Below are 6,552 nucleotides of genomic sequence, written 5' to 3'. Positions count from 1 at the left end.
AGACTTCAGTTAAAGTGCAGTACTCTTAATTTAAGACTGGTGAGACTGACTTGCTGGATATTTAAGATGAAGACTTAAATTAAAAGGTCTAAATTAACCAATATTTGGCTCTTACCCTCTGAGTCAGTCTGAATACAGGGAACAGGGAACTTCTCTAAAGAGCTTTTCAACTCTGGGCCACATAACCTCCTGATCAGGGAGATCAATGAGATCACTGGAGAATGAAAAGCCAATCAGTGCACTTGCTGTGAATAGGAAGGTCATTGGAGAAAGGAGACATCCCTGATGCTTCCAAGGGAAGCCACATGGTCAAGCAAGACTTGGATCCATCCTAGTACAAATGGCACTAGCAGAACTAAGAAGCTGCTCTCAAGTTCTCCCACGAGTGACCCCTATGGAAACTTGGCTGACTCTTAACAATAGATAGAAACAAAGTCAATTTTGCCCAGTTTGATCTTAAACACCTAACAAAATCAGTTAAACCCAAACACAGTCATTCCTGGGGGTAATGAAGGACAAGAACAGCTAGAAAAGAGGAGACAGTAGCAAGGCCAACAGTCTCCATGGGGAATGTTCAGTCAAGTATGGCCTTGGCTCCTCCCCATCATAGGGCCCCTATTAGTCCTCTTTATGTTTCTCCTAATAGGACCATGTCTATTAAATTGCCTACAGAAGTTCCTACAAGATCAGATGTGGGGAGCCACTCTGAATGATTCGCATCTTCTGTCTTAGAGCGGAAGGCCTTGACCATCACTACATTTTGTAGTGACTTGAACATTGCTCCCATTTTGGAAGTTTAAGGATGCGTCTTCAGACGTAGGATCTGCACTACAGCCCTTGGGTTCAATTACACCCACATGTTCCTTGTAACTCCACTCCTTCTTACCTTTTTTGGGTGGAACTTTCTAAGAATGAGGGTCCTGCTAATAAAAGCCCACTTCTGAATGTACTTGCACTCTCTTTCTCACCAGTCTCTCATGAGTATCCCTCGCTCTCCCATTTGGGGACCTTGAGGTTGAGAGCGGAGGAACCATCCTGAAGCTTGCTTAAAGGTAAAGTGTGTGTCTATTTTATCTGGTGTCCCTAGAAATTCACATGAGCAACCTTAAGTTCAGCTGCCCCCACAGCCCAAGGGGCAGCAGGTGGCTCCTGAACAGGGACTGCTTGGGGGTGAATTTCTAGGTTGACTGAGAGAGCGTGCTATAAAAATTTAGTGAACTGTGATTCTTTAGGGGATCACAGAGGAAGCAGACAGTTTCAGAGCCAGAGTTTTTAAAGAATTATCATGGGCAGTTCCATGTTTTCAGATGAAGAAATGTATTTAATAATTCTGGAGACAATAACCAACAAGAGAGGTAAACAAGTCAGAAGGACCCAGCTAGCTCAGTTCCTGAAAGCGGTTAGTGAAGTGTGCCCGTGGTTTTGTCAGCAAGACTCACCAGATTTACATACTTGGGAGAGGCTAGGTAGAAAATTATATAAAGGCTGCCTCTCTGTCAAGCTGTCCAAAAGTACAATAGAGAGGGATGGGGATGTGGCTCAAGTGGTAGCACGCTCACCTGGCATGCATGGGGTGCTGGGTTCGATCCTCAGCACCACATTAAAAAAAATAAAGATCTTGTGTCCACTGAAAACTAAAAAATAAATATTAATAAAATTCTCTCTCTCTCTCTCTCTCCCCCCTCTCCCCATCTCTCCCTCACTCTCTCACTCTCTCTTTTTAAAAAAAAGTACAATAGAGAGTGTTCAGAAGGTCTGGACCATTTTAGAAACCTAAAATCAAAAGTTTGGTGTCCTCTGAGCTGGTCAGACCCAGCAGTTTAGAGGAGCACCAAGGGGCATGTTCCAGAGAGGAAACTAGCTCAAATCAGATTTTGGTGAGGCAGATACAAAATGCAAAGGAACAAGATGGACAGGAAGATACAGATGAAAAAGAGTCACATTCTGAGGGGACTGAATCAGAAGGTGAGGACGACCTGGAGGAGGGTTTTACTAAATTACATCTAGCTGGCGTGGCACCTGCCATCCAAATTCAGCCACTCTTCTGCGGGAGAACAGGGTTCAATAATTACTCTGAACTGGCAATTGCCATGCTTACACCCCTACAACGTGGCCTTAGAAAAGCACAGGAAGCAGGGGAATATATTGCAGGTTTTCAGCTTTTGATCAGATGAACAAACAAAACCAGCATGTCCGCGTGCACGCTGCAGTTCCCTTTAAGACTCAAAAGGAACTCAAAAGCGCTTGCGGTACCTATAGTCCAAACTCACTCTTTGTGCAAAAACTGCTTGATTCATTATGCCACGAGTCTCTAACCCCCAAAGACTGGGATTTCAATGACAAAGGTTTGCCTTTTTGGGGGTGATTATCTCCTTTGACAATCTCACTAAACTGATTATTGTACTGAACAGGCTGAGAGGAATAGGAGGCAAGGCTTTGTTTGGTCCCCCTTTGGAGATGTTGGGGAATTTGTGGACCTAGAGAGACAATTGAATTATAATCTAGCCATTTATGATCAGATCACTGCATGTGCATAAAAAGCATGGCTCCAGATATCTTCCTGGGATGAAGCAAAATTAGATTTTAGCCAGATAAAACATGGATCAGAAGAACAATTCTCTGATTTCATAGCGTGCCAGTACCAGGCAGCTAACAGGTCAATCAGAGATTCAAATACCTCAGAATTCATAGTTAAACAGCTAGCATTTGAAAATGCCAATAAGGTTTGTCAGTATATCCTCCGAACCAGTTGGAAGAAAGGAACAATTTCTGAATTTATTCACCTTTGTGTGGATGTTGGTCTTATGCAATTATAAGGTTTTATGCTCACTGCGGCTTTAAAACAGGTACTCAGCCCAATCCCAGAGATGCCATTATCGTGGGCGGTGTTTTAATCATGGCAGGACTGGGCATTTGGTGCGGGACTGGGCAATTGGTGCAGGACTGGGAATCTCTGTGCAATAGGGCAAAAACCTCATTGGCAGCATTAGCAGACAGAAAGCCGCGTGACAAGGGGGGATGAGAACAGATATGGTGGTGGCCCGCCTGCATTTCTAACTTCACTTCTGCCTCCTTTGGGGCCAAAAACTGGAGGGCGGGGTCTACCCCAGGCCTAACAAATAATGGGGGCTCTGCAGTATGTGTGGGAAGAGGAGTCAGAGTGGCAGGCCTTGATGTCATCACAGCCAGCCATGGCGGAGCATCACTATTACCAGCCAGCTCCACCCAGACGGTACTTTAATGACCAGCCAGTAGTAACAAACTTAATCCCTGCTGAAATGGAACCATAGTGAGTTCCCACTGGAATCCATGGACCATTACCCCCAGATAAAATAGGCCTAAATTTGGGATGAAATAATTTTAAAGAAGGAATTCAGGTAATGCCAGGAGTTATCGATTTGGATTTTAGAGATGAGCTAACAGTCACTGGGAAATCAGAACATACCATTCGGCTCTCTACAAAAGCCATGCTGGCACAATTAGTACTTTTGGCTTATTCAGCAAATTGCCCCGCAGCTAGAGTCTGCGGCGCGCGCTGGGAAACGACGAGATAGCAACGCAAAGATACAGCGCTGCGGTTTCTGCAGGCTTCTGCCAGCTGTGCAATCACCATGCTCAGTGCTGAATTCTGGGTTTGAGATGGGGGAAGGAAGCGGTCCAATTCGGTTCTCCACACCGGTCAGACCACAGAGGAAGCCAGCGGCCACCATCTTGGAGAGCTGACGTCACCATCTCTGTTTTCCACTGATTGCAGCTCATTCAGCCACAGAACAGGTAATTTCAGGCTGCCATTTGCCTGCGTCTCGCAGACAAATTACTCAGGCTCAGTGCTAAAGAACCCACGGAAACTGCTTCATGGAGCCTGCTCCTATCAGAACATACACCGAGCACAGAGCGGCTGAATTCTGGTGCCCAGAACTGCTCTGGCCCAGGGCTAAAGAACCCGCGGAAACTGCTTCTCGGTCCGGATCCTGCTGAATACTGTGGAGGTAAATACCAACCGAGCCTTCATAGGCAGTAGCAACAGGATTGAGACGGGGCTTGTGAGGGCCAGTCAGGACTCACCCGTTGCTTTGGTCACTGGCAAAGGGAATGAAATGCTGCCATTCGCATGGGATACCAACATGGCAGAGATCTGATGTCATCAGAAAGTGGCGGAGGAGAGAACTTCATCATTACCAGCGGTGACAGAAACAGTTGGTCTCCTGGTAAAGAAAGTGAGTCACAAACACCCGAGTCTCTCTCACTTTGTCATCAAGCTGGAGGGGCAGAGCAGAGCTGCTGCCCGCGCCCGGAACAGGTCCAGCGGCCCGCCAGCGTGGTAGTCACGTAACCCCAATTGGAGCAGGGGCAGAGCAAAGCCGCCACCCGCGCCCGCAAGGTAGGCAGACCTGTGACCGACCGGCAGAACAGGCCCAGGGGTCCACGGGCGTGGTAGGAGGGGCAGGGCAGAGCCGCCGCCCGCGCCTGCAAGGTAGGCAGACCTGCGACAGACCGGCGGATCAGGCCCAGCAGCCTGCCGGTGTGGTACACACCTGACCCCAATTGGAGTAGGGGCAGAGCAGAGCCTTCGCCCGTGCCCGGAACAGACCCAGCAGCCCACCGGCGTGGTAGTCACGTCACCCCAATTGGAGTAGGGGCAGAGCAGAGCCTTCGCCCGTGCCCGGAACAGACCCAGCGGCCCACCGGCGTGGTAGTCACGTCACCCCAATTGGAGTAAGGGCAGAGCAGAGCCGCCGCCCGTGCCTGCAAGGTAGGCAGACCTGCGACCGACCGGCAGAAAAGGCCCAGCGGCCCGTCAGCGTGGTAGACAGATCAACCCAATTGGAGGAGGAGCACAGCCGCTGCCTGACCTTCAAGGGAGACTTTTCAACTATACAAGAGCAATATAAATATATAGGGGGAAAATTTCAAAAACACAACAGTCTCACCAAGCAGAAAGAAATGCGAGCAGTATGAAAAGACAAGGAAAGAAAGGACCACAAGCAATGCAGGTCAACTCAACTTTAGAAGAGGTAATAGCTGCAGCAGATGGAATGTCAGATAAAGAATTCATTATATACATGCTTCAGATGATCTGGAGTCTCAAGGAAGACATTAGACAGCAAAATCAGACAATGAAAGATCACTTCGACAATGAATTACACAAACAAATCCAGGAAGCAAAAGATCAACTATACAGGGAGATAGAGGTTATAAAAAACAAACAAACAGAAATCCTAGAAATGCAGGAAGCAATAAACCAACTTAAAAACTCAATTGAGAATACTACCAGCAGAGTAGAACACTTAGAAGATAGAACATCAGACAATGAAGACAAAGTATTTCAACTTGAAAAGAACATAGACAGCTCAGCAAGACTGTTAAGAAACCATTAGCAGAACATCCAAAAATATGGGATAACATAAAGAGACCAAACTTAAGAGTCATTGGGATACAGGAAGGTATAGAGGTCCAAATCAAAGGAATGAGCAATCTATTCAATGAAATAATACGAGAAAACTTCCCAGACTTGAAGAATGAGACAGAATCCCAAATCCTAGAAGTCTACAGGACACCGAATGTGCAAAATCATAAGAGATCCACACCTAGACACATTATAATGAAGATGCCCAACATACAGAATAAGGAGAGAATTTTAAAAGCTACAAGAGAAAGGAAGCAGATTACATTTAGGGGTAAACCAATCAGGATAACAGCTGATCTTTCAACACAGACTCTGAAAGCTAGAAGATCCTGGAATAACATATTTCAAACACTGAAAGAAAATGGGTTCCAACCAAGAATTGTGTATCCAGCGAAATTAAGCTTCAGGATGGAAGATGAAATTAAAACCTTCCATGATAAACAAAAGTTAAAAGAATTTGTAGCTAGAAAACCATCTCTTCAAAACATTCTCGGCAAAACATTACAGGAAGAGGAAATGGAAAATAACAATGAAAACCAACAGTGGGAGGTAGGACAGTAAAGGGGGGAAAATAATCAAAGAGGAAAACAAACCATGTTTAGTAACATAAATAAACAAATATGGCTGGAAGAACAACCCATATCTCAATAATAACCCAAAATGTTAATGGCTTAAACTCACCAATTAAGAGACACAGGCTAGTAGAATGGATCACAAAACAAGACCCAATAATATGCTGCCTACAGGAGACGCATTTGATAGGAAAAGACATACATAGGCTGAAGGTGAAAGGTTGGGAAAAATCATATCACTCATATGGACTTCGGAAACAAGCAGGAGTGTCCATACTCATATCAAATAAAATAGATTTCAAGCCAAAGTTAATCAAAAGGGATAAAGAGGGACACTACATACTGCTCAAGGGAACCATACACCAACAAGACATAACAATCATAAATATATATGCCCCAAACAATGGTGCAGCTATGTTCATCAAACAAACTCTTCTCAAGTTCAAGAGTCTAAAAGACCACCATACAATAATCATGGGAGACTTCAACACACCTCTGGACAGATCTTCCAAACAAAAGTTGAATAAGGAAACTATAGAACTCAATAACACAATTAATAACCTAGACTTAATT

This window comes from Marmota monax, unplaced genomic scaffold, assembly GCF_021218885.2.
Source record: "Marmota monax isolate L192 unplaced genomic scaffold, Marmota_monax_Labrador192_F-V1.1 WCK01_AAM20220418_F8-fsc00149, whole genome shotgun sequence".
In the NCBI taxonomy this organism is placed as follows: domain Eukaryota; kingdom Metazoa; phylum Chordata; class Mammalia; order Rodentia; family Sciuridae; genus Marmota; species Marmota monax.
This window is presented reverse-complemented; position numbering follows the sequence as displayed.